Here is an 8,503-nt window from a genome sequence, read left to right on the forward strand (position 1 = left end):
AATTCCGCCTCGTATTGGTCGGGCGTTTCATTTGAACGCAACACGACCGGGATCGGGAAAATACGCCCAAGCGATTTTCCCTGAGCCCTCCATGATTGAAAGACGCCATAATAATTATGTGCGTCTACAAGAGCGCGCTCTAGGAGCGACGCTCTTGGCCCGTCTAAACGAGGCCATTTAGATGGAGGGGGCATCTTTGGAATGCCACCCGTCACATACCCACGTTCTAAACGACTGGCTTGTGACACCACTGAGCACGTTCACGTGTCGTCGGCGGAGCTTTAGGCTCCGAATCCTATATGTCAGAACCATTATGAATTATGGTCTGAGCATAAGGCGTCCTGGTAATACCCAACGGAGAAGCGGCTGCGCCTATATGGGCAGCGCTCTCATTACCTGTCGCTGCGCTTTCCAGCGCAGACGATGGGATAGCATTCGTAAATGATGCTGTCTCCATGTTGTGAGCCATGAGAGAAGTTTGGATGGGCAATAATGCCGCACTCATCACTCCTCATGAGCTCGTTGTCCGCACCACTACTATGAGGTGACGGCAACGGTGTCGACTCATTGTAGTCGACAATGAGCGACGGAACAACATCCTCACTGTTAAAGTGGGATGGATCCTTAAGCCATGTTTACGTTCCAGCCGCAGTGGCTGTCGGCGTTCTAACTAAGGCATTCGACGCGGCCGGCGAATTAATGCAGCGCGTGCGCTTAGTGCGAGGTTGAGTGGGCGTCTTCGCAGACGTCCCACCAATGTGGCCCCTTTTAGGTGGCATCTTGGGCGCCGTGTATGGAAACAGGTGCGCTAGTGTGATCGAGTGAGCTAGCGGCGCGTAAAGCTGCTCGCAGTTCCTCTCTCCTCTTTGACGAATTAAAAAAATTTAAATTCGTTCTTAAAGGGGGGATGGTGTAACAGGCTAAAGTTGCCCTTATGTTACACAGTCCCCTTTAAGTTCATTTGGTGTACTTAAGGGGATGGTCAATTACTAAATAATAGTAATTAGACCCAACACTCGGGTGTCGTGCACATCTGTGACCAACCCTTGTGGATTTGATGCACATGGGTGCATTCACATTAGGAGGGATGACGCCCAGCGTCATCAGTTAAGCGAGATATCTATAAAGATACGCTTGCAATACATGTTAAATGATGTCTATAGAGATAACATTTTAATTGGTAAAATAGGTATCTCTATTTAATTCTATTTAATATAAATCAGTCTGAAAACTACTTCCTACTTGGTAAGTGCGCACGAGGAGATGGATTACCGCTCTCGTGACGACACTTAACCAGAGTTCTTAGTTTGTTGGGTGAGGTCGCTTGCGCGCCCACTACAACTACCTTATTGCACGCAAAAGAAGCAGGTTTAACCGCTTCCTTGCTGTGCTAGGGTGTGTGTTTAAGTAGAGCGTGGCCGCATTACGACGTGCCCGCCTACAAAACTTGTGCCAACCAACCTGTTCGCGGGCTCTTGCTCAGAAAAAAATAGTATATGTAGCTCTTGCAAACCCAGCAGCTCTCGCGTAATCTAAAAGTTGAATCCAAATCATCTTTATCTTCAACAGTAGCACGCCCGTTCTTGCAGACTTACACAATAGCCCACGACTTTTCTGTCACTTTGTTGTCGTCTTTAAGTCATCTGCAATGTCTATGTCACTGCGAACAAAGCTTTCTATATTGCAAGTAATCCCCTTGTGATACTTGCCTCGATTTGAACGCGATTAAGCGTTCCTGGCCGTCGTAATTAGTCTACAAGAATGCACATCTTATTGCAAACCGGTTGCATCGCATGAAAGCTGTCAGGAATGCCAGCATAAGCGGTCTATCTTCAACTTAATGAAAGCCTTTGTTCGGTTATAAGCCGCATTCAATTTGAATACTTAGTACGGAGCAAACATACTTGTCGAGGAAGCTAAAATACCCTCGCCACGAACGTGAGTCTTTGATTTCTCGGAATAGACCGTTTCACTATGGATTTGTTCTCTGTTGGGAGGCATATTTTTTCAATTGTCACCAAGAGGCTTGTGGCTCTCATGCACAATCAAAGGCATCTCAAGTGTTCAATCGATTGTGTATAGCCATCATACTAAAGTTGGCTTAACTTTATTCAAAAGGGTTATGGAAAGCCACGCCTAAAGGCAAGTATTTAATGGACCGAATAGACTCAGAATGTAACGGGGCACTGCCGACTTGTGCTGTTCAGTATAAATCCACTTCGCACTGCTTCAGTGCGAGTGGTGCCTCACGTCACTTCACGTACACTAGTACGTGCAGAGGAAGACTCTTTAAAACACTTGCTTTAAATATGGTTAGAAGTAGATGTATTTAATTAAACAATAATACAAAACATGTAATAAAGTCTTATTTGTCTCTTTGCGCGCGTCCAGTGCTGACGGGACCGCGGAGCAAGTAGATATAATGGCTTATATCTACCAATGGATAAGCTTTTCCAAATATTTCTATGTAAAGTAATATTCTCTAAATATTCTCTACCTTTTAGATAAAATATTGATTAACAACCTTTAAGTGTTAATGTCATGTAATGTTACACGCCGTTATATCACCCCTCCCTTAAACGACAAGCACTCTGACTGTCACTAAAAAGAATGTTACTATAAGACCACTTAATTGAAAACGACGTTGATTGGTCGGAACCGTCATTTTCAATTCTATCGCATGGTTAACCAGTACATGATGGTATGTGAATAGTGCCGAACCTTCGGCTGCGGTACATGCAGCCGCGGAGGACGCATTATTGTCTCTTGCGGTAGACGTTTCGTCTGCCGTAGTATCATCTTCTCCCGCAACACTAGATGTTGCGGGTGCACGTGGGGAGTCACCATGTGAGTGCGACCCCTTTTTGGAGGTCGACTATGAATGCGAGCCGGACGAAATGGCCGACTCGGGGAGAGCAGAACAGTCGCCTTATCGTCGTCAGGCGGCTGACTATGAGCCTTCAAATGAGGGCTCAATCGGAAAGACGTGCTGGTAGCATTCGCTATAGCATGTTTGGTTCCGGCGATGAGGATGATTAATCATCGCCAGCACAGTCTCCCGTGCCGTCACCCTCATTTATCTCTGGGCGTGGTGATGACAATGGCGTAAGCCATCGTAATAAAAGTTCTTGTGGTACCCCTGCTTCAGTGGGTACCACTCAGGCGACCGTAGACAATAAAATGTCTCGTCTTGCCCATGAGAAGAAGCCGTGGCTTTTGACCGAACGGTTAGTCAGTAGCTTGTCTGGAGATACTACTCCTTACAATAAATATCATTTATTTGTTGCGACAAAGCTACATGGCCTTGATCCTTGCGCGAAGAACTTTTGCGCTAAGGTAGATTTATATCTCTATGCTTTGTTAAGCATCGATGGTATAGTGGCAACAACAAACGAGATAACTCTCGTTGATGCAAGCCTAAAGCGCATTTATTCGCAATGTCAAAGACATTGGACGTGAAGCCTGGCTTGTAAGCCTTAACGCGATTCGCATTAAGTTTGAGAAACGAACTCCAACCGGTGCAAGGTATAAATTGCATCGGTTGTCTCGTGAGGTAGAACTTCGATGCCTCACTTGGGTTGATCCCTATCCGTGTTGTGTTGACAACGCCAAATGAGTGAAAGGGGATGTCTATTTCCTTTCTTCGCCCTGGTGAAGGGCTCGTATCTCTATCGAGATGCGCGATGCGATTGACGGCTTGCAATCGATTTACAAGCGCCAGGATCGCGTGTTTACCGATGGATCTTCTGATTTATCGGATGGGTTTCGTCATACTGACGAACGAGGCCCTCAACGATAACAACCAGCTGGGAACGAGGCTTCCAGCTGTCATGCAAAGATGAATAACCGCGCCAGAGAACGAGATAACTCGTTCGCTGCCCCTTCACATCACGATGGTTTATAATATGTTCCACGAGGAAACGTTGACCACCGTGGGAATCCAGCAATGGTTGTGGCGGAGGAGAGAAATAGATCCGACCTGTGTGTCGGTTCTACAGTCGAAGATCGACAAAGTCGACCACTTCCTCCAAGTATTGAAGGAGAAATTTGATAACGAGCGCGGTAAGCGTCACTCGTTGGTGCAGACGGTGTGGCTCACTCCCTATATCAAACTGTTGGAAAACCGTTCGAAGAGTGCGTACTTAATGTTGGAGTACGAACGGAAGTATCACGCTCTTCGATATATTCGATATGAGCCGTCGACAGCTCATCGCGGTTTCAAGGATCTTCGGATACGACAAGAGAACCTCCATATTTAGCATGAGAATTTGGTTCGTGACCACGAGAATCTTAAGGGATTCTTGAAAAGGGTGGTCAGACCGTCCTCGGAGGAGACCGCGTACTGACGGGCGGAGCCGACCAACGTAAAACATAGGATGCGTTCGCATCCTACGTGGCAACTCGATTGTGTACGCATTGCCTCTGCGATGCAGAACACGGAATGGCCCGATGAACTTGGATAGTAATTTGCTGCTACCCGAATTAGTGACTACGCGCTTATGAAAGTTTACCGTAGACAGTAGTACTAGGTCATTAATGTTTAAATGAAAGATCATTTGCTCTTCCATGTTCGTCTGCGTTCCGTTTCTGACGGTCCACTGCGTTAGCAATGGAATCCTGTACAAAACAAACAACTGATTCTCGAGTCAGCAAAAATTCCTCTGCTGACTCATTTGTTTTTCTCATCTTCGATGTCGATTGTTTCGACATCGACATCATTCGCATCGTTGGTAACTTCGACGCGTGATGAGCATGAGTCAGAAATGGTTTTGCTCGTGCGAGTCCACCCCCCCCTTTAAACTAGAGGATCCCTTTAATGGGTGGGTATGAGGGATGGCGTAATCCATTCACGAAGAGCAGTGTATGCGTTGTAGACGCATGCACCGAATTGTTGATGGCGAATTCGACCATCGGTAAGAGCTCGCTCCAATTCGGATACGATTGGACGTAACCTCGGAGTATCTCTTCGATGACGGAATTTACGCGTTCAATCTGACCATCTGTCTTGGATGATCAGAAGTTGGCATAGTCAGCCGCATTTCGAGAGATCGGAACACGGATTTGGAAAACTCCGCCGTGAACCGTGGACTCTATAGGATACCAGTGCACGGGGTAAACCGTAGAGTCTGAATACCGCATCGATATAGACACGGGCACAGCCTTGAGCCGTGATTGACTTTGGAACTGCTACAAGATGTGCCATCTTGCTGAATCTGTCTACAAAAACAAGGATTCCACTGTTTTGAAATCGTCTTCGGGAATTCCATGACGAAGTCCATAGATACGGACTGTTAACATTCTGCCAAAAGTGGTAGATGTTGGATAGGTGTACGGGATAACGGGCTAGGCTTCACCTGTTGACACACCTATCAAGCACGAATGTACTTGCGCACGAACTGATACTGACAGGGCCAGTGGAAGTCGCGACTTACTGTGAGATAAGCTTTTCACGTCCACGATGCACACTTTTTGGTGCATCGTGACATTCATACATGATGCGCAAATGCAAATCATTGTGAGTAGGGACAACAACACGTGGAGCGTTGCCGGCAACAACTATGTATTGCAGTAAGCCGTTGCGTGATGTGTATCGATCGGATGACGATCGATAAAGCCGGTAAATCTTTTTAAAAGATTTATTGGATGGATTCATCAGATGACCCATAAAATGCAGAAGGTCTTTATCTTCAGTGTAGGCTTCATGTCATCAGACAAAGTTGACGATGGAACACTTGTAATGAGTATTCCAACAGTGGGATTATTTTCACTGTTGAAGTGCGCAGCCGGCTCGAAAGCGGGTCGGCGTGATAACGCATCAGCGACGACAATAAGTCGTCCTGGTTTATATCCCACGGAGAAATTATACTCCGCGAAGAAGGATAGCCACCTCGCCATTCTTTGTGAGAAGTGGGGGCTGTTTACGGCCGTGCGTAATGGCGCATGGTCCGTATATACGATGGACGGTCTATTTCCGAGGAAATAGACCCTTAATTTAGCCAGTGTATATTTTGTAATGGGGCACACATCGAATGGAGAACCATTGTTGTGGTACATTTACTCAAGTAAATCAATCTTTTATCCTATTCTAAAATAGTTAGTTACTTAAATCCCATTTATTATGGGTAACAAAAGTGGTCGCCGCCAGATATAAATTTGGCGGCCGAAACCTATTTTAATATTAGTTAGGGTAAGGTTTTAGAGTAAATAATTAAATAAAGTGCAGTTCCCCTTTTGATCTGAAAGCGCTAAGTGCCTTCCTAAGCCTTGCGCATTGATCTGTAAGAGATAGAAGTCTTTCTAAGGATATCCTCTTGGGCACTAGTTGCCACTTGGTTTTACGAACACTTAATCCCTTGAACTAGATTCCGTTAAGCTTTATAGCTTGTACGATGTACGATGCCCTGAGTTGTTAAACCCATTATTTCTATAGAACTGAGAGACTCTGAGTCTAAAAGTCTTCCTCTGACCTTAAAAACGAGGTAGCTCCGCTACACCTGGTAGCACTCGTAGTCAAACTACGCCTGAGTCTTTATAAGACTAAGCCAGGGACCAGAGGTCCTGCATGCAAGGCTTAAAGCCTTTATGCGATATGAATCCTCCCTGATCGGCCAGGTTTGGATCACCTTGCTCATCTAAGCCAACCCGGTACATCTCTGTACCTGATCCAGAGCCAAAGGCTCCCCTTCCAGCTGTCAATGTAAAGACATTTAGAGAAAAGAGGGAGAAATTTTCCCTTTTTGGATTAAGCAGATGAAGATGTCCATTAACTACGCTCTGTTTTAACAGAACGGCAAAAGATGGCTATGGCCACTTCAAAACTAGGAGGTAGAGCCATGGAGTGGGCACTATCGTGTAGTACGTCCATAACGACACTTTTCCCTCATGGGATTCGCTGACACAGTGAATGACTAACATGTTTGCACCGCCTGATCAGGATTTTCGCAGCGATGCGAGCACGGCTCCTAGCGAGTCGACAGGGTGAACGAACTTTAAGGATTATGTCCAGGAGTTTAGAACTCTCATTGCATCTATGCATCAAGACCCGGTGCAAGAAGCAATTGTCGTAACAATTTTTATGGGGTGTCTCAATGAGAGCGTTGGCCGGACAGAGTTATTTTGATCTCATCCTGCCACTTTCGAAGAGGCAGTTTCCATAGCGCTACGTGCTGAGTTCGACTTTATGTCTGCTCGTGTTAGCACGCCTGTTTACCGAACAAGCTCTTCGAGCACATGGATTTGCCTAATAGACCAAAATTCATGGATCTAGGCCTCGTTGAGGAAGGAGAAGGGGCTTTTTAAGCTGTGGAACAGCATAAGAACATCCGTAGATGTTATATGTGTGGAAGCACGAAGCATTTATGTCCGGCCTGCCCCTTCGAAGTACCGTAACGCTCGAAAGAGGAAGAAATTTCTTTCTTAGGGGGTTTCATTGGGAAGCGAGGCCTTGGAGCGAATCCCGCTAAGAAAAAAGTCATTATAGATTGGCCGGCTCCTAAAACCAAAAGGATTTGCGTAACTCGCCAATTATTTGCATAAATATAGCGAAAGCTACGCTGATATGGCTAAGCCACTATCTATCTCCTTAAAAAGGATACAGAATGGTGCTAGACTAGCACAGAACATAATGCATTTCAAGCGGATAGTCTTATCTATGCCCCAATTCTGGCACTGCCGAATCCAATTTTGCCTTTCAGTTTTGCCATGGCAGTGCTCTGTTACAAACAGATACTGATGGGCATGAACGTGTTATTGCGTTCGAATATAGACAGCTTAAGGCTGCGGAAAAGTACTACTCAGTTCATGACAAAGACTTACTTGCTATGAAGTATGATCTCGTCAAATTCAGAGTTCAACTGCTCGGCTCTAAGCCGTTTGTGATTATACAGTCATTACGCACGGCGACTAAGTCGCCCGTTACGCACGGCGACTAAGTCGCCCCATCTCTCACAGAGAATGGCCCGATGGCTATCCTTTTTCGCCGAATATAACTTCGAGGTGAAGTATAAGCTTGGCAAGCAGAATGCTTTGGCCGATGCGAGATCACGCAGGCCGGATTATGAGCTCTCTTATTTAACGACTATCTCGTCACCTATTCCTGAAGTAATCCGTTCGGCTTACGCCAAGGATGAACAGTGTGTAGCTATGCTACGAGCCTTAAAGAACTCGGATTCGGAAATTAAGTTATCGGCACGTTTGCGTGCAAGGTTACATCGATTTTCTATCGATACCGACCTGTTGCTTTATTGCACGGACGCTGCGGATCTTCTCCGCGTCGTTGTTACTCATGATGAGGAGTTTGAAGTACCGAACCATACGATACTGTCCTTGGTGGTCATCTCGGGTGAAAAAAAAGTCCTTCGGCTCTGTAACCCAATTATTGGTGGCCCAAACTTTATAAATGGGTCAGCACATACGTTCGCACATGCGAAACTTACCAACAGGTTAGACACTGGCAAGTCTGCCCGTACCCATTGGGTGTTTGAAAGCTATTAGAATGGATTTT

The sequence above is a fragment of the Bremia lactucae genome, linkage group LG12 (assembly GCF_004359215.1).
Source record: "Bremia lactucae strain SF5 linkage group LG12, whole genome shotgun sequence".
Taxonomy (NCBI): Eukaryota; Oomycota; class Peronosporomycetes; order Peronosporales; family Peronosporaceae; genus Bremia; species Bremia lactucae.